The sequence below is a fragment of the Centruroides sculpturatus genome, unplaced genomic scaffold (assembly GCF_000671375.1).
Source record: "Centruroides sculpturatus isolate CEXI.00-Female unplaced genomic scaffold, Cexi_2.0 scaffold194, whole genome shotgun sequence".
NCBI classification, from domain to species: Eukaryota; Metazoa; Arthropoda; class Arachnida; order Scorpiones; family Buthidae; genus Centruroides; species Centruroides sculpturatus.
This window is the reverse complement of record NW_019384455.1, coordinates 53,222-75,371: the sequence shown is the minus strand read 5'-3', so window position 1 is coordinate 75,371 and position 22,150 is coordinate 53,222. Positions and strand designations below refer to the sequence as shown.

The 22,150-nt window shown below is 25.4% G+C and overlaps 1 long non-coding RNA gene across 1 annotated transcript; it reads left to right on the top strand.

Annotated features, from left to right (window-relative positions):
* Positions 1-11,750: 11,750 nt before the first annotated feature.
* Positions 11,751-19,509, top strand: LOC111620646. The gene is made up of 3 exons (XR_002755941.1): positions 11,751-11,820; positions 14,400-14,481; positions 19,413-19,509. It is a non-coding gene; the product is annotated as an uncharacterized LOC111620646 (long non-coding RNA).
* The last annotated feature ends 2,641 nt before the right edge of the window (positions 19,510-22,150 follow it).

Sequence of the window (22,150 nt, the reverse complement as noted above, 5' to 3'; positions counted from 1 at the left end):
TACGCTGAAGATTTTTTAGAGTATACTCCTCCAGAAGATCTGCCAAATCGGACATTCTAATCAATAAAACTCAATCCTTCAAACTCTACGATAATAATCAAGCTTGAAACGCTACATATTTACTTTCTTCGTAAATTATTTCAGCTAGAAAATACAATTCCCGGATACGCCATTCGACGTGAAACAAGCCGTATTTGGACTTTTCCACATTTACTTAAACGAATTATAAAATTCTACTACAGACTTAAATTTAAAAGAGACGATAATAATGGTTTCTTACATTAAGAAATGATAAAGCACAGTAAAAATGACAACAATACTGAATTATGGCAATATAAAATTCATAAATTATTAAATACATTCGGAGTATCTGAATTACTTTTTGAAAACACAATTCAAAACTGGAAATATGGATATTCCCTCTTAATAAACTCTGCAATATCACAATCAATTAACAGTGATCAGATTTCTCTAAATCAAAGTAACTATCATCCCTGGTATATTAATATTCTTAACATTCCTTCTTTTCAACCTTATATGTGGTTACCAATAGATCGAAATGTTAAACGACTAATTATTCAATTACGACTCAATAAATATGCGCTGTTCGTCAATAAAACTTACATAAATCTCTCAAATACTCGTTGTCAATTATGTCAATCTGAAGTTTTTTCTGTGCTTCATCTCTTGCAAAATTGCCAATCTCTAAATAATCTGCGTAAACAATACGATGTAATAAATATATGTAATGGTGGTTCGTTTCTAGACTTCAAAAATAACTTAAAAAATATCAACAGAAAAAATGCTTATAGAATTTATAATTTTTTTGTCAAATTCACTGAAAAAATTACTTCGTAATTTTTAATCATTTGATTTATATCATTGTTTTAAATTATTGTCAATGTATCATAAAGTTATTTTGGGTTTGTATTGTTTAAATTCACTAAATGTTGTTGTTATTTAAGCGGTGTTGCTAGACCATGTCATGTTAATACACTTACTTGCAATTTGTATATTATTCATGTAAACCGAAATATTATTTGTTACTGTGAAATTGTATTCCCCCTCAAAAAGGGAAAATTTTCCTTGGAAATAAATATTGATTGATTATTATGCAAATGTACTGTACATGATCTTTAAACATAGATGATTAATATTAATCATTTATGTTTAAAGATCATGTACAGTACATTTGCATAATTTAATATTCACTAACATATTTATAACATGTTTATCCATTTTTCACTAATTTTAACACTTAAATTTTTGTTTATGCAATTCTAATTTTTATTCTTAATAATTTCTACGCTCTCTGTAAATTTCCTGTGGTATGTCCTCTTTTCTTTATGTAGAATCTCTACATTAGATTTATTAATATTGCAATAATTTAATACACAATGATAATGGAACACAGAATTTAGTCGATGGTACTTTAAATCAGATATATGTCCTTTGACTCGTATTTTAAGCATTCGCTTCGTTTTAAACTATATAAAAACTACTATTTTGGCAGGTGTATGGTATTTTATATACAATATTTTTCGTATCATCTTTCGTTATTTTTTTGTGTTTTTTTTATACTTTGTTTCGCTTTTCAGTCTGGAAAATAAATTTTCATACTTTGGGACGAGTTTTATGTTATTTTTCCTCATCTCGGTATCAATTTGTTCATACATAGGCCTATGTTTTATGTATGAAAAGCCTAAATATTTTACTTTTGTTTTTTCATCTTTTGTTTTTATAATATTGTCTATTTTCTGTTGCCATTTATTAATCAGTGTGATTTGGTATCCATCTAAAATAATTTTTTTTCTTTAATTCGTTTATATGTTTACGTTTATTAATTTCTTTTACTGGTTCTATTCTTTATTTTCTTATACTCCATATAAAAAACATTCTTCTTAATATATAAAGGTATATTAGAGTTATACTTTATTGTGGTATTAATCGAACAAGGTTTTCTGAAGGGTTCAAATTCTAATTCGTTTTCTTTCCTTGTTATTATAACATCTAGATATTGTATACTATTATCAACTGTGTTTTCTTCTTTAATTTTAAATTGGATTTCTTTATCTATATTATTTATTATTTTTTCTATTTCTTTAATTTTAACTTCTGCATCGTTGTATATAATTAAAACATCGTCAACATATCTTTTATAATATTTTATACCTGGTATATTTTTAATTGCTTCATCTATATCGATCATTATTATTTCGGCGAGCTTTGGTCCGATAATTTTCGGTAATCGATAAAAAGTTGTCTGTATACAACTTTTTATCGATTACCGAAAATTCTTTTAAATTCGTTTATTGGTATAGGCCTATATGCAAATTAGAAAACCGAACTACGTAGCTGTGATGGTCGTGCGTGAGACCTGTCTGTATATAACAGTAGCAACAGTCATTGTGTAGATTTAAGTGATATGCCAAGATACAAACTACAGGCATAACGGATGTTGTTATACTTTTCTGTAAATTTGATTTATTTAGACGAATGTCAAAAAAAACTCTTCGAAATCTGTCGGTCTCTTCGTTCTACGATCCATTACGTATGCTGTCTGTATAAATGTAATTGTAACATATCGAACTTTTAAGGTATGTTTTTTGAATGTGTTATATCTATATTGTGCATAGTTTCTTGTGCATTGTCGAATCATAATTCGCGTGTTTATATGTACAGTACATTCTTCACATGTTTTATTTAATTGTTTAGTTGGCTGAGGAAGGGCTGGAGCACGAAACGCGCCTTGTAATTAGAGTCCCAACCTAATAAAAGATGAATAATCTGCCAAGTGTTTAAAAAGTGTCACTACATTGTGTCTATGAAAAGTAAAAGGAAATAAAAAAAACACGGTTTCATTGGAATAAAAAAAAAAGTCTTCTAAATTAAAGATAAATTGTAAACGAAGTTAATTTTTGTTGCGACAAATAAAATGTTTTATCGAAGATAACTCTAAAAATATGAAACAGTTTATGTGGCACTTATTAATTTTTTTCCTAAAGATGATTAATAAAAATAAATTTTTGTTTGGTTTCTTCTTCATATAAATTAGCATATTTTGTATTCGGGATCAACGAAAAATAATAATTTTAAGAAAATAAGAAAAGGAATTTCGGGTCTTCGCATTTATTACTGTAAAAAATTTGTATTTATTTTCTTTTTTGAACCAAACTGTTAAACGATTTCAATATACACAACTTTAATCTTAACGAGATGTCAAAGGCTTCATAATAATAGATTTTAAAAAAAATACCTGTTAGTGTAAGTGTCTTATTTGCCTTTAATTAAAAATAATGTAAATGCGATCGAGATTAAATCAAGGTTTTGCACGAACTAAGACCAATTATTCCATAGGCATTGAAATTCGGAAGACATAGTGTGAACACGTTACGCAGAACGACTCCCGAATTTCAATGTATTCTATGAAATAATTGGTATTACGTGAGATTCAAGATTCGTCCGAACTAAATTCAAATATTGTTACTTTGTTACATTTTACAAAACAGGTAATAATGTAACAATAAGTACTGTTACGTTGTCGCGGGTTCTATGAATACGTAACAACGTAGCAATTTTTGAACTAATTTAATACAGTTAATTAAAGTTAAGAGAATTTTTTTATAATTAACATAAATTAAATAAAACTAAAGTAAAATTTGTAATATTTTATGTAAATTATATATTATGTGATAATTTTATAGGCAACTACAGAAAAATTTAAAATACAATTCAAAATTCTAGTAATCTGTAAATATCACTCACTGCTCTATGTATGACATANTTAACATAAATTAAATAAAACTAAAGTAAAATTTGTAATATTTTATGTAAATTATATATTATGTGATAATTTTATAGGCAACTACAGAAAAATTTAAAATACAATTCAAAATTCTAGTAATCTGTAAATATCACTCACTGCTCTATGTATGACATACCTTTCCTGATTTTTACTTTTCCGGTGATTGGTAAAAAATGACCACCCAAGATTTTAATTTTTTTTTTTTTTTTTATTAGAGGATCTTGAAATGTTGAGAAATGAAAAAATTGGGGATTTTTCTGTATATATGGATATTTGTTTGTGTGAGGGACACGATTGTGTTTCCCAATTTTAAAGCTTAATAATTCTTGTGCTTTTTGCTTAAAATTTCTGAAATTTTGCAGTGAGGTTTGTGTATTAGGGCATTGATGATATTAAATTTTGGTCGAGAGAATGGGGAGATAGAGGAGGTCGTGTGTCATATCTCGAATGGGGTCGGTCTTAATAAGATTTCACTCATTATTAGCGTTTACAATTTTTTATAAAACTCATCTCTACCCTGAAAATTAAGCTTTTTGCATTTTGTAACAATTACAGTAGAGCGTCGTTTATCCGAAAGAATTCCAGTCGGCCTAAAGTATAATTTTTATTTGTTTTTATATTTTTCAATGTATTTATTTCGTTTGTAAAACAAAGAAATCATTTTTAACGATACAATAGCCACGATTATTATTTAAAAAAGTTTACGTTAGGCTTAACATCGACGAAAATTCAACGCGAAGCGACACGCAACGGAGAAAAATTTCAACACGGGATAGGTTAATATATTTTTTCGTGTATAATCGGTTATCCGAAAAATAAGTTATCCGAAGTCCCAATTGATTCGGATAAACGACGCTCTACTGTAATAATAAAAAAAAGTGTTTTAAATAAAATCTCGTAACAGATGGCGCCAACCACAATTTTAAATGTTTTTGCCGAGAAAGTTACACAACTCATTGCTGAATATTTTAACTTAGCGATCAGTTTTACATAAGCGTTTTTTTCCTATACTTTAATTGGAAATACATCGCGTTATTTTGATTTTTATGCGAATAAAGGAATTATTTATCATCAAGATTTGTATTATAAGAGATCGTATTGTTAGCAAATTTCATAAAATAAGGAATACTGTGCTTATAATATAACAGCATAAGATACGCTGCATTAATAACCGACATAATCAAATCAGTTTTCCCGAAAGCATTTTTTATCTTCTATTGAAAGTGATAAAAATACGTACTTTAACAATTAGTAAATAATTAAGTATGTACTATATATGAATAAATTTTCACTGCAAATTCTAATTAAAACCTATTCGTTTTCACTATTTTCATAAATTCTAATGATTAAACACAACTAGGAACTTAAATCACATAACCATAAACATAACATATGAGTTTTTAGTGCCCAGATGTCCTATCCTTACTAATAACTAAATGAAGAGGGTATAATTACGAGTTACATTCTATTCAATATTAGCATTGCTGATATATATTTTATTTGCAGTGTCCGAACTCAAAACTTTTATGATTAAAAATAGAAGGTTGTTTAAACTTTTAGAATTTTTTCCTTCCCTAATGAACACTAAAGAATTGTTACCGCAGAAAATTTTCCAGGGGACAAAGATTGCAGATAATTACAACAATAAATTTTTATTTAATTCATTTAATTTTTTGGATGTTTATCACAAGTAAATTATAGAATACAGCATTACATCAAAGCGTTCTATGGTCGAGGGTATAAGGTTACATATCACAGTCAGTTTTACCATTATAATTTGTGGAATTTTTTACTCGATTCCATGGATGGGCAAGTGTCCTGTTTTCCTCCCTCGGCATTGTTACTGCAAATTTTAAAATGTACTGTACTTTGTCGGAAATGCAGATTTTTATAATCTGTATTCTGATATTTTCGTATACTGTATAATTATATCAACTACCGTAGTTATCTTTAAAATGAGCGAATCTATACAAAGGATATTTTGATCATAATACACTTTGAATATAGAAATTAGAAGAGGGGGCAAGAATGTTAAAGTTGTTGCCATAATCAAAACTGTAGTACAAAGACCCTTATCTATTCGTTCCTACTAGATAGGTGCACTGCCATAAAAATGCATCAACGCTGATTTGTTTCATCTCTGGCATGTGACTTGTGACGTCACTCGCGCTGACCTTTAATGTGAACTTTATCGATTCTCATAAAATTTAATTATCAATATAAATATTCACTTTGGACATATTTGGGTCTAAACTACTTATCTTTTAAAGGATTCTCGTTTTCGATAATAAATATGGCTATCACGGAAAATCTAAATTGAGTGAGATAATTAAATTTATTTTTCTGTCTCAAATATTGTTTATCTGTCAACAAAGAAAAGCATTAATTATAGAATCAATACGTTCATTCTGAGAAATAAGCAAAAGCCCTCCTAAATTTTGGCTTGAAAGATTTTATATGATAAGTATCCCTGTTGAACAGCTAGTTAATGCGTTTAGTATGAATCTAAATGCAAATCAGATAAAACAAATTACATCTAGAGCCGTTATTCAGACAGGATAATATTAGGTCCTGCTCGAAATATTATCCGGATTAATGTTCTCTTTTCAGGTGGACACACATGAAGGCAGTATTTGTTGATAATTTTTTACCCTTAGTTTCTATAAATGATATTTAAATCTATTAAACTGTACTGAAACTACTGACATTAGAATAACAATATTTCATCGAAACTGTTTTAGAACAAAATTATAGTTTAGATTAATCATATTTTCTAATTCTCATTTGTTTGTAAGCATATGATAAATAGAAAACAAAAAACACGAATATCATTATAATTTTATTACTGTAATATTATAATAATAATCTACTTAAATAGAATTTTAGATTAAATAGCAAAAATTCTTTAATGCTATTATATCTTTAATTAATTAAATCCTTAAAATATTTCCTGTATTGGCAAAACATTTGAATTTTATTTGAAAAAATAAAATTATTAAAACAAAATTAATTATATTTCTTTAGTTATAACATGATACATAATTTCATTAATTACAAATATAATTAATTAATTAATTAATCTTGTTAATAGCCTTTAAATTAAGATTTAAAATTTTATTATTGTCTTTAAAAAAGTATAGAAAAATTAATAGATCTATAAAATAACCATGCTTTTATGGTGTATATTGTAAACTTGTACATAGCCTAATAGATACATAGTAGCCTAAACTTCATATTTTATTTTAGAAGAATATGTAATGTAAAAATAATTGGATTTGTTTTTATTTTTTTATAATTAAATTACGTGTTAATAAGCACATTAGAAAGCTTAAAACTATTAACTTTTAAAGTTTTAATGTAGATAATTTTTTGTTAATATTTAGTCACTATAGTGAAAAAATGGATATATATGGTTAAGAGAGAAAAAAATAGCCGTAAAATCCTACAGTTAAAAAAAATCAATTATAGGGTTTTAAAGTTTTTTCTGATTTTAGTTTTTATCACTACAAGCTGATGAAAAAATAAATGAACTATAATTACATACAGGTTCGATGTAAAAAAAAATTATGAAAAACCATTGATGTGATTTGCCTTTAGGGTTGATTGACACTTACAAGATATGTTTAAATATCATAATTCAAACCAGATAGTGTACTTTTTATTGTTTAGAAACAAAATTCGGTGCAACGACTGCTACAAATAAATATATTAATGTAGGGACGAATCTAGAACCCGACAGGGGCGATCACCTTAAAATAATAAAAAAAAATAGTTTTTTATTTTTAATACGCATTTTTATAGTTTTATTTTACAAACATTCAGTATTTATTTACGTTATTAAATGAATTTATAAGATTAAATTTATTTGAAAAGTTTTTAGCTGTCAGTTATGAAGGTTGCCCCTTTTATAAAATTCCTAGATCCATCCTGTATTAATGTAATGACTATTATATAGTCGAAATAATAAGAAAAAATCGAAAATAAATTTTATGTATTTGAAAAAAAACCATCTATCCACTGATTAAAGTCTATTAAGATCTACTGATCTCAGTTAGCATATCACACTCTTTTCAATATTAGCAATTTTTTTATGATATAAATCAAACTTTACTTTTAATCTTAGCGACGATTTAAGCCTGCATTAAATATAAAAAAAAATATATAAAAAAATCCACAAACTGCCTGGCTTACGTGAGGTTCGCAGTAGGGTTAAAAGCTTTTCATTTAAGATAATCTTCTTTATTTTGAGATCTGTCCCAACAAACGCTTATTTTTTACGTATAGGTTCACAGTAGGACTAAGTAAGGATTTGTGTCACGATTACTGTAATCCGTTGTCACAAAAAGCGATCTTTCTTTTGCGGTAGACTAATAGGCATTTTGAGATGGGGGATACTTTCGGGTGATGGCTTTTAAAAAGAGTGAAGGATTGTACGAAGAATAAAAAGCTTTAGTTCTCTTATAGAATCTGAATATAGAAGCATTTACTATTTAAACTTTTAACAACAAAAAAAAATCTGTTTTTTTTTTCAAGTCTTTGAAGTTTTTAGAAAATAATTGAAATTTCCTATCTTTGAAACAATTATTCTGAATATTTTTGAAAATTTCTAAATTAATTTTTTACTCAAAATGTCATTACTTTATGTATTTTATGAAAGAAAATTGAATTTTTCTTTAATATACATGTCTAAACAGTTTACTGTAATATAAAACTAAAATTCTCAATGCTTATGAAAGATAAATCAATTTTATTAAGAATTACAGCATTTTCAACGATATAATGCGAGTTATATATTTAGATTTTTGTATTAAATCTATTTTATATCTTAACATTGCATACAGATCTGTTCAAAGAAAGAATGTGTAAAAACCTCAATTATTTATTTCGAATTAATTACTTTAGATTTATTATTTAAATAAAATTCTTATATTTATTAATAATAGAAGATATTTATATAATTAAATAATTTTACTAACTTAAATAAAATACAAATATAAAAGGATAGATAAAAAATTTAAATGTGTTAGCGTGATATCGACTTTATAAGCTAAATTATTCATAAAAGTTTGTGTAATTATTTCGATTTAAATTAATGCAAATAAATTTTCTAAATAGTCCAGTACATTTAAGAAACTATTTATTTATATTTTAATATCTATTCAGTAAATTAATTTTTTTTTTTAAAAACTTACATTTTACAACTCAACGATCATTTGATTTCCGTAAATCTGGTGTTTTTCTCTGTTTTAAGATAGTTTTATTATCAAATTATAAATTGATAATTCTGTTTAACTTCAATTTAACGTTATAAACCCATTATTTTAATTTTGTAAAGTTTGAAATTTAAAATTTTTTACTGATTAGTTCGTAACTTTTCAGCACTGGAGATAAAATTTAGAATCATTAAAAAACGATAATTTAAATTTGCTGGCACCTGGTAAGGCAGAAGAAAAATTCCTCTATTGATAAACAAACGTTTTTACTTAAATTTTTTTCAGATCTCATCAAAGTTCAATTAATTACGATTAAGTATCAATGATCTGATGTCAGATTAGAGTATTAACAAAAAAAATTATTAGTTTGTTACTCGATACTTTACCTGGTTTTAAGATAAAATACAAATAAAATTTTTTTGGACAGACAATTTATTAGTTTAAAACTTTTTTCATTACTTTTTCGATTTAGAATGTGTTAAAGTATTTAAAGATAAAACATAAGTTTTTAGATATATTTATGCCATTTATTATCTTTTCGTAATGATTTTAATAATATACGGACCTGTTTTATTTAATTTTATAAACGGATTTATTTATTTATTATACGTTCTTCATAATGTAATACCATTGTCTTGTTAGATTAGACATTATGGATCTTGTATTGTCACTTCAATTATACGTTTTGAAGGTGGAAATTGATATATGTTTGAGAATTTTAGAGAATTAAAACTATACGTTAAACTATTTAGATTTAAGATATGTATTCTTTGCTCTATAAATTTTATGATTTTGTGTAAATTTAAGATAATGAATGCGTCATTTTCGAACACCTTTTAGTCTTAATTACTCATCTCGTCAGGAATTTAAGAGAAAAAAAGAGCGGTATTTATTTTTTTCAATATCCTATTTACATCGAAGTCATGCTGCATAAACTGCACCTGCGGTTAGCAGATATACAGTAGTTTCGAAGTAATTTTGGCAAGTCTTGAGGCCGACAGTCATTTAAATATTATTTGGCTGGTAATCCGATACAAGAAAAACAGTGGTTTTCACATTTAGAGTAATCATTTCTTCGCATAACCCGAAGCTAAATTTGTCATCTATGGGCTTGAATGGACATTATAGTACTAAATAGTTCTTCACGCTTTAATTTATATAATAGGATGCGTTGGGAGATTTTTAACCCAAACTAATACATTCAAATTATGAATGTAGAGACTTCAGGTGCGTTTCTGAGAAATTACATTCCGTATTTTTTTATTTTTTTTAATCATCATTTTACGCTTATTCGATTTTCTTCAAAATAACGAGAAAAATTGGAAATTACATGTTTTTCCTCATGAATGGTTGTAATTATATTTAAATAATGATGATAATAACATTTCTGTTTTTAATTAGAGAATTTTTTAAAGTTTACATATCTTATTTAAGCTTTTTTTTAATATTTACTTCACATTTTTAAGCTTTCTAAGTACTTAAACCATAGTTTTTTTTAAAATNATTAAATTAGAAATTAAATTAAATAGAATTGTTAATTAAATTAGAATTTATTGGATAATAGATCTAATAATTAAAATTGTTAAATAAAAATGAAATTAAAGTTTTAATAATTCAGTTTTATTTTTTTTTAATTGCAATTTTATAATTAATTTATAGATTATAAATATTATAATTGACTATTGAATTATTAACTTCACGTCCGTCTGAACGTTAGAATATTTTAATATAATTATAATTATTTAAAAGTCATATTTTTTAATATGTAACTTACATAAAATTTATTTCATTTTAAAATATTTAACTTTTTTTTTAATACAAGGCGCTGTAAAGTTTTTATTGTGTTTATTAAGTGTTAATTATTAATTATAAAATAACTATATTATAAATTCGAAATTTACGAGTTTCGCGCCTTATATAAATCAAATTTATAAATATTGAAAAGTTAATTAAGTTTCTATATTAGTTAAATTGACGTTGCTTCGTTACTTATTATATAGAATAATGATTAAATTATATTACGTGTAAATGCTGTTAATAGACTTGATTTATCGAGCTGTAATACAGTGCATTACTATCTTAATTGCCAATTTAAATGATAAATTTAATATCGAACCGTATTTTAATTAGTTTAATAATTTTTTTTCTTATTATTAAAGTTTTCGAAGTACTTTTTTCAAATCCCGTGAACGGAATGAATATAAGTTCATTATAGCTTAAGAATTTTTAAAAAGTAGTAAAGAAAAAATCGATTTTTCTAAATGCTTTCTGCTTTTATCATTTAATAATTTCTGTTACCTTCGAAGGAACTTGATTATATGGTTAACTTACTACATCAGAGCCTTTTAAGTCTAACTACTTTGAAAAAAATCCGGTCGTTCTTCACTGAAACGACTTTTAAGTCTCCCAATTTATTTAGAAACTATAATTAAAAATCCTGTGCTTTTTTTTAAAAAAAAAAAAGAACTTTATTCTATCAGAGTATTATCTCTAATCTCAATCATTGCTAAATGGCATTGATTAAAAGAATAATAGAACGAATTTTTCTTTCGTATACGTTACGTATTTTATTTTATTATTTTATTTTTTATAATGCTAACAATTATAATAGTAATTTATATAGATTTTATATTATTATTATTAAATGTATTGTCTTCGTATTGATTTTGTGTAGATTATTTTTTAACACTAAAATAAGAGAAGAAATATTTCCTGATTTATTCTCTAGATGGCGCAACGTTAGCTTCAATGGCTGTTCTGTAGAAAATGCCTTTGAATGCAAGAAAAAAAATCAAAATTTAGGTAAATAAACAATTTATTTTAATTCTTTTAATTCTAAAATATATATAACTGAGTGCCGTATATGAATATTTCCAATAATTAAAAATTTAATAATTTAATCTTAAGAAATTTAATTCCAAATATTAAAATGGTTTCATAAATACGAAATATTTCACTCGCACTAAAAATTAGAAGAAAAACTGCAGTAAAGAAAATTCATTCATTCGTTATAAAATGGAAAAAGCAAGCAAAATAATATTTTAAGACCATTAAGAAATTTAAACAATTTTTTTAAGGCTTATATTATGATGCTCTAATTAGAATAAAGCAGAATTGAATAAATTTCAATTTTGAAAATTAGAGAGAATTTTATTAAAATTACTGCTGAGAGGGAGAGTGTGTGTATGTGTATACAATCAACATCTATTACTATTTTCCTCAGTTATAGTATTTTATTTACTGTATTGTATTGTATTTATATATATAACACACACAATATATATATAGGTCTGAACACACACAAAATATGTGTATATATATTTACTTTCGATATACCATATATATAATAATATAATTGAAGCAAATAGTAATAGATTAGTAGTACTTGTAATTATTACGCTTCAGCTAGAAATACATTTGTTTAAATAAATTCTATATTGCGATGAATAGATACTTGTTTAATTATTTCATACTTCGATGCAAGAGTGAGGACTACAGGTTTTTTTTCTACAAGTTAATCAAGCATAATATACATCTGTCAATAACGGAAACTATATCAGAATCGCGAACGAAGATTATCCTATATTTTACGATAGGCTTCGGTCTGTTACAGAACGTAGGATGACGCATTTCCGTGTGAAATTCCAGCAAGCATTGACAGATACCGCGTACAACGATATATACCATATGCTACAACACATTCCTAATGGATGGGACATTATTGGAAGGCGGGTTCAGACTCATCCAGGCGTCATGTGATCGGAGCAGCCATCGTTAATTGGTTCCACTCCACATCAAAGGGAAGCAAGCTGACAGGAAGTTGATTTTACTAAACCGGATGTTAAAATGTCCCTTGGTCAGGATAGCTGGGACTTTTTAATTATTTAAAATAAAGTGAAATTGATTCAAATGATTTTTACATTTAAATTGAATATTTCTGTCCCTCTCACAAAGTTAACATCTGCGGTGAAAGTATAGACATGAACTTCCGGGTAATAGAGCAGATGGAAGAAGTCACTTAACAATTTTCATGAATACATTTCTTATTTAATGAGAGGTATCTTGATAAATTTATAGGAAAAAAAAAAAAGAAAATTATAGAGTTCTTAGATGATTCTTTTCATCATTATCGTTCGAAAGGTGTAAATACTAATGAAGCTTTTCAAAGACTAATAATGTAGATAATATAGCGTTACCGATAAAAAAAAAACCACGCTTTAAAGAAATCTTTACAAATAAACTTTTATTAGATAATTTCAAAAAATTCTTATCCATAATCATTTGTTAATCGATTACAGGTTTATACTCATTTATTATTTCCTTTATCAGTGTGATCATAATCAAAAGCGATTTTTCTTGTTTGGCAAAAATCTGATTAAAAAAAAAAGTGTATATAATCTGTACAAAAAAAACTGTTAAAGATAAATGGATCTCCACCAGTTAGTAAATGAGGTACAAATGGTATAGGCCTATACTACGTAGATTATAATTTTCTTTGATTGATTTATCTAGTTTATATTTTGAAGAAAATTAAACTAGAATTTAAAATAGAAAAGTTCTACAAAAGTGATATAACAAATGATTTAATGTTACGTTATCAGAAATTGAATCTGTATTTTGCGATCAAAGAAGTTTAATGGACCCAGGATGGTATAATGATCAAGTGTTTCATTTTGAATAGGATATAATGAATGAAATGATTTAGTCTGTAAAGTACAGTATAATGCTTTAGTAATGGAATATTAGTTAAGATCTATTATTAACTCTATTAGTTATAAAATCTACTAGTTAACACTATTATTAATAATAATATAAGTGATATAATTATAATAAACTGATATAATTTTATATGAAAATTGAATAAATTCTAAAAACCATTGAATATCCGGTTCTTATCATATTTGTTTTATTCTATCAAAAGGAACAAAAGTCCATAATGTAAGCAAAAACTACATTGATATCTTTTATGTCATTTCTTATTCAATATTTTTATATCATTGAATGAATTTGTTGTATGAAATTTATATATTGTATATCTTTTAACTGAAATATATTCTATGTAATACAAGAAATGAACACTACGGGCCTTAAGGCAATTCCATCTCAAGCGATAGGCTTATCTTAAAATGTATACTCTCTTTACTCATATCCATTATATGAAATACATTTAATATTAAAATTAAAATAATCTTTAAAAAATAATTATCTTTAAATAAAAAATTGTATAAATTTAATTAATACAATTAAAAGACATTCAAGTAATAGTTAATATAACTTATATAAAATAAGGAAGAAAAGACAATTTAATTTACAAAATCATTGATCATTTTTCTGGATTTTAACAAGAAATTCCATAAGAAAACACATTTGTTACTTTACAGTGAACGGAGCTAATAGAAGATGACAAATTTCATTTTTCTTTCCTTATTGGTCATTTTCTGCCTGACGTGACACATTGGAAAGGTAATCTAACACTGCCATAAAAAAAACTTACAAATTACACTTTTGTAATTAATAATAATGTATTAATTGCTAATAAATTATTTAATTAGTAATTTTATAATTTTTAATAGAAATTAATTTAATTGACTAAATTAATTTAAAGTAAAATTAACGTTGGCTATTACGTCGGTTTTGAGTATAAAACATGAATTGATTAGTCGGAACCGACGTAACTAATTTTATTTTAAATTAATTTAGTCAATTAAATTAATTTCTATTAAAAATTATAAAATTACTAATTACATAACTTATTAGCAATTATAATATAATATTATAAGCTATTTCTGATACTTATTTATTTATTTTACTCCAGTTTAATTTAGATTTAAATATTTTATTTAATCGATATTCACTTCTAGAAATATAGTTTATTATTATTATTATATTTTACTTAATTTTAAAATATGTAATTGTAATTTTTCTTAATTAATATATTATTATTGTTTTTGTTTATTTATTTATCGGAAATAACAAACTCGTATTAAATAATAAGCTAGGAATTAAATGAATAAATATTAGGCTCAATTAAAATAATAATTTTTAAAAATTATATAAGTTATTAGACCTATTCATATATTATATAAAGAATATTACAAATTTGTTGAGTGATATAGAGTGAAAAAAAAATTAAATTTTATAAATAATTATTATTAAATTACATTTTAATAAATTAAATTTTAAAAATATATATAATTTTGTAGGGATTATTGATTTTTTTAAAGCTAACGTTTACGCGAAAAAAATAAAATATAGGCCCTAATAGAAGTTATATAAATTATAAAATATCTTTTAAACATTCAAACCCCATAAATTTCGAATCATTATTATTGTTTTTTAATAAAAAATCTTATTTTCCGTATTATTTATAAAAATATTTTATATTTAAAATTCGTAATACTTCAGATATAAAGAAGAAGAAAAAGTATTAATATTAAATAATAACGATAAAAAACAAGTATTATTAACATACCTAGAATGTTGATAAACCTGTATTCTGCAAACTAATGCTGATTAAATTGTAGGTAAACCGTAATTTTACTTCAGCAAAGCATTAAGTTTTTTCTTATTTTTTTTTTTCCTCCCTAACATTAATCTGGATTAGAGTAAGTTATATCAACATTTAGCAAGATACAAATGATACTCAATAAGTATAATTTTAATTTTTTCGGACGTGTTTTTTACATTCTCTTATACAGTTAAATGTTAAGTCTTAACGACTTGGAAAAATTTTCAAAAATTAATCACTAAATAGCAGGAAGGATTCTAAAAGTGTTATGAAAGGGGGGACGGGACGATTTTCATAACTGAAAACTAATAAAGAAAAACATAGATTTAAAAAATTAATTTTATTTACATTTTTAAACGGATTTATAAGTAATAAATAATAATTTAAAATTAAGAAATGAATGTAAAAAAAATAAAATTGTTTCGCTTTATTTTAAAGAGAGAGAGAGAGCGTTTTTATCACCTCCTCCTAGATCCGTCCCTTCTAAGTAAGTCTATTATAGAAAGAACCTCTCGACGATTATAATTTCATAAATTAAATATATGATTTTTTTAAAGTTGTTTAAGATTATCTTCATTAAGAAAAAAATTGATAAAAAAAACTAATTTACAACTATAAAAAATGTAACAGATTATAATAAAAAAAAGAGTTATGTATCTGAATATGTATTGTATAACAAGTGCTAGTTGCATGATCTTATGCATAAGGCACTTGTTAAGGTTACAAAAACAGCTATTCATAAAAACATATCTTTTTTTTTCTCAGTAGACAATGAATTTTTATGAGTTATATATTTGTATTTTGTTCCATCTTGATAAAAAAAAATCTTGAATGAATTGAATACGTAGCTATATAAATATTATGGATGTTTCTCATAAATTATCATTTTAACAGCGGTGTAATGCAAAGAATATGGAGTTCATAGCTATTCTCTGAGTGAGGAAATTCTGTTAATAATTCTTATTATTCTTTTAAATTGGCATTTATCTTGTTTTAATTTATTATTGATTAAAAATGTACACTAAACTACATTAATCAAATCATAAAAAATGAATGTATCATTATTTCCAAATATACATAAGTCTATAAAATTAAAAAATACATTTAAACGTATAGGTTCACAGTAGGACTAAGTAAGGATTTGTGTCACGATTACTGTAATCCGTTGTCACAAAAAGCGATCTTTCTTTTGCGGTAGACTAATAGGCATTTTGAGATGGGGGATACTTTCGGGTGATGGCTTTTAAAAAGAGTGAAGGATTGTACGAAGAATAAAAAGCTTTAGTTCTCTTATAGAATCNTTGTGGAATTAAAATATTATGCTGCCTTTCTTTCACATTGCCATTTTTTTTTTTTTTTTGCATATTTTCAGTTAAATTCATTATATTTGTATTTAAATTAATAGTTATAATTAAGCTACAGATATCCTAATAAAATTAAGATTTCTAGAAATAAAATAATTCTGAAAAAAAGAGCTAACAAAACTAATTTAAAATTAATTAAAAGTTTATTGTGATAAATTATAAATTTATGAATGTTTATGCCTAATGTTATAGTCTAATTTTTCAAATTTTATTAAAATAATAATATGGAAAAAAAATTGGAAGTTTACAACACAGAGACGTTTAAAAACTAAAACACGTGTTAAACTTCTTATTGTATAATAAACAATTACCAAATTACACTTTAGAAATGGAAAAGAATTCTCAAATCATCTTAATTCACGCCGATTACCACAATATCTATTTTCTAAACAAGAGAAAAAACAATTATCTTAAGTTAATCTTCTGAAGAAATGCAGCTGGAGTCGTCTTAAAGAGTCTTTGATGAAAACTCTAAGTATTTATTCTCGCGCAATGTACGAACATTAAGCGTGTATGCGATTTTTATCGCGATAACAAGTAGAACGACATGATCAACTTACAAGATGGGTTAAGAGAATAGAAAAAAAAAGAGAGAAAGATTTAAAAAAAAATCGGAGCCAGCGAGAGACTCCCAACTAGTAAATCTAGAAAAAGATGGAGACACGCGACGGAATGTATTAAGTCCTAAACTTTTGCTCCGCAGCTAAGATATGTAATTAAAGTACTTTAAAATGATCCACGTGTTACATGGGAAGACAGATGAGTCTGATCAAATCATTCAGAAAATCAATCGATCATAGATTTCCTCCTCGACATCATACGGGCCTGATACGCCGATTACTTTGCTAATGTTTATTTTATTCCACCGGGGATCATTATTGATAAAGAATTGTTTCTTTGACGTTAGGTGGATTATCTTTTCCATCTAAAAAAAATAAAAAAAGCCAAAAATATTACACCTTCAGTAATCCTTTATCAATTAAACAATATTGATCTTTTTTTATGAGTTAAACAGTTGACTTCTGTAATTACCATAGCTTAATTGAACGGCTAAATATTACTCAGTACTCATTCAGTATGCTTTAAGTATAAGAGTTGTCTTCATTAAGAAAATTAATTTTGAATCGATATAAATTATTACTTAGAAGAAGAAACGTAATTAACAGTTAAATAAATTATTACAATTTATGCTCAACAAATTCACACAGGTCTTGATTTTTCAAATATTTATTGAACGGAAACTGTTTAATGCTAAAATTAATTTAATGTAGGTGCTAATTGGAAATAAATTATCGCAAAATTCTAAAAATGAACGAGTGATTTATGATTCCGGCGGCAACGATTAAATATTTAATCATTTAACAAGGTAAAACCTCGAGGCAAAAATCACTTTTTAGATTTATAAATTTCCCAATTTTAAATTACTGACTGAAAAGTGCTTAAAAAATTATGCCTGTAATAATTTTTTCCTTCAATTTTTTTTCCTATTATAAATAAATTCATGAATGATCCATTGAAATTTACTTCGTTGATCAGGTTTTGATTTTTATTATAATATATTTTAACTGGCGTCATTCTTTAAATTTTCTATCCTACATAATTAATTCTGAATTTTTTTTTTTTAAAGGATGGTCTTTTAATTATCGATCTTCGGCCTTAGGTTATGAAATTTGATAATATAAATTATAACACGTGGATAAAATGTAAAATAGATTGGACTTATTTTCGTTTAGGCAATTCCGAAATTTTTAATTTGGTTTGAGCTTTTTATGTATAATTATAAAAGAAATTTAATTACTTTTTATGTGACAAAATCCATACAAATCAAATGATTAAAATATTAAAAAAAAAAAGAATTCTTCGCAACTTTCTCAGATAAACTAAAGCATGTTTGCTAACTCAATATAGACAAACTTGTTTTTATTTTTTCAATAATTTAGGATCTACTCAGCTAAACTTTTAACCATCTGTCTCCTTCTTTTTATTTATTTATTTATTTTTTTCTGCTAGACATCTGTCTGGTTACAGCAGGTACTGCTCTGACATGTTTTTGTTGACAATTTTGTATACGCTCCTCCGTAACAATGGAATAATGGATAAAAGGAAACCTTATTTTGAATATAGGTCTATATAATCAATTCCCAGTTGTTTAGAATTATAGAGATATAGAATTAGTAATTAACGTAATTCTTCATTCTAGATAGCACTTAATTATAAGTTAAAAAAAAATTAACATAATTTTTATTTCAGCATAAATAGCCTACAACTGAAACTAGAAATTAGCATAAGGTTTCAGTGCAACTAGGGTTATTTTTGTTAAGCTACTAAAAATTTGCATAATTTCTATCTCTAAATATCAGTTATAAGTCTTTATGTTAACAGAAATTAACGTAATTTCTCGTTCAGACGACTGCAATTATTATATTCTAGGCATAATAGTTGATATTAACATAATATCTGTTTCAGTAGGGGTGATTATAATAATATGAAACAACATAATAATTTTTTTTTTCTTTCTATAGAAACAGCAAGATAACAGAAATTAAGCATAATTTTTCTTTTCGGGTGTCTTTAATTATTGTAAATTTTAAAGGTTTTTATTAAAAGAAACAAAATAAAGGTCTAATCTTCGTTTTAATTTGGTCACAATTTTTATATAGAGATGGATGAAATTAGCATAATTCTTAAACAAATATATCATTATATAAGGATATTATTTTGTATAACTATATATTTATCTTTAGAACTAAGTTTATTAAGTATTAAAATGTATTTCTTTACAGTAATTTTTAAATTCCTTCATTATTTTTCTATTTTAATGTGTTATAGAAATGAATATATAAAATTTTCTTTGAATAGAGAAACATATTCTTGTTTTTTTAGTACTTTTGCATGTTTATTAATTAAAAAGTAATATAAATTTTACTAAAATATCTCAGAAAAATAGAAAGTTTTGTTTGTAAATCTGATATTTTCTGAATTATTAAATTTATATTAATTTATTTTCTCATTTATTTGAAAGGAAACAAAGGAAATCCCTCATATACAATAATAATAATAGAATCCACTAAAAATTAAAAATAACAATAGATTAATTTTATAAATAAATAGTTAAAGTTAATTTTTATAAGTATAAAAGTGTAAATTATATTAATACAATAAATATAATTAAATACAAAATTTATTTCTAGTAATTATTAAATTATTAATGAAATTTTATAGATTACCACTAATTACTGAATGGTATAGAATTAGATAAAAGAGAGATTATATTAATTTTTTAAATTTTAATTTGTGATAGTTATCTTGATAATGATGTAAGAGAATAAGCTAAATCGAACGGAATAAACGTTTAATGTTTTTATTAAATTATACCAGTTTGTTTTTAAACGAAATTTGACCCGATGTACAATTCGTTCTAGCAATTTAGTAAAGTAATAATTAGACTAATGACTATCATCGATTTAAAAAATGGCGTTTGGGAGTTTTCGAAGGTGCAGCATCCTGCAAACTCTAGATTAGTTTTTGATTGGCAAAAATTGCTGATGAAAAAGTGTCAGCTCCTCCTCTTAAACTCTATAGCCTCAAGCGTAGATTCAACTATTTTTTATAATATTAAAAAATTAATTCCTAGGGAGTTGTATTTTAGATTTCTCTTTAGAAACAAATAAGTACTTTCATATAACTGATAAATTTATTTATTAACTTGCTTGACTTCGGAATGTTGTTCTTTACGATAGATGAATAAGAAAAGGGAATTTTTTTTTGTTTTTATTTAAAAGGTCACTCGCTTTAAATTTTATAAAAAGAAAGACGAACCATCTGTTTTATTTAACGTTTATTCTATATTTATTAATATTGCATAAGTACTTTCATTTAAAAACTAAATATATAGTTTTGCTAAGAAATGAAAATGATGTAATTACAACTATTAAATTTCAAATTTAAATTCATTCATCATATTCTTGTAATTATTAAATCAAAATATTCATCTGCATAATTATAAATTGCGAAATTTATCATCAATAAAAGAAAATTTGAATTAACTCCGTGCATTTATCTATAATTTACGCGTAAAAATTTATGTTTAAATAACGTAAAACGTGACGTAACAAATATTTTTATTGATGCAGAACTAAAAAGGAGAGTGAAACTATTGTCTGGAAAGTTGTTTTTATTATTTTTTCCTTTTATAGAGTATTTGTTTATAATCTGTTTTTGTTTGTGTAAGGAAAAACGCAGTAAACAAACGAAAGCTGCGAGGTCATTCCTTTCGACAAACACATGAACATCTTCAGCTTCCTGTGGACTACACCTGCAGTCTTTACCTTTAACCGAGTGGGTCAAGTGGGGAGTTTGGTCGTCGCGTGCCAACCACGTGAATGACAGACGACCTGACGGCCAACGTTGCCATTGGGTGGTACTAATTACAGGGTCAACACAGCTGCTGCTCAGACACTCCGACGTTTTCGCTCTAGGCTCGGCCCGTGCTATGGAATTACAGAGTACTGATATTTTGGCAGTAAAATATAATTGTTTATCAGTTGCTGGGTAATTTAGCTGTCCATATTACGGAGTTCAATCTCTGATGTCAATTTTAAAATATTCTTTCTGCTAAGAAAAAAAAAAGCAAGGGTTTTATCTCTAACTTTTTCCCTCGAAGTCATCGCGTGGCATAAGAAGATGGGGCGCTCTTAAGGGACCAACCCTTCGGGGAATCGTGTCAGTGGGGCGCTATGTTACGAGGTAGTTTAGCTCCGAAAGGGGTGATGGCTCTGAATTATAAATAAGATGATTTAGGGTATATTCATAATTAGGGAAGGGTTGATTATATCGTAATAGCTTATATTATCTAGATTTGAATTTCTGAATAAACCTTTCACTTGAATTACAATGGATTTTTTAATTCAGTAAAATTACTAAGTTCAGCAGTAGTTAAATTCATTGATTTTCGTTTTATAAATTCGATGTTTCGTAAGTCGTGGTTATACATTTCAAATAAACTAATTTTCAAGTTTACAATTATTAGTCTTTTTTTCTATATTCAACTTTGTTTCAAGTTTTTTTTTATAGTTAATTATAGAAGATAAGAGTAAATTGTCTGCAAATTACTTAAGTAGTATCTACCTGATGAATTTTCGCAATGAAAGAGTAGCGAATAAAAAATTCACTTGTCACATAAAGTAGCCTATAATAGACTGATATCTGATAACAAAAATATAGAAATAAACGTGTGAGGAGTGCAAATCATAGAGTTTTC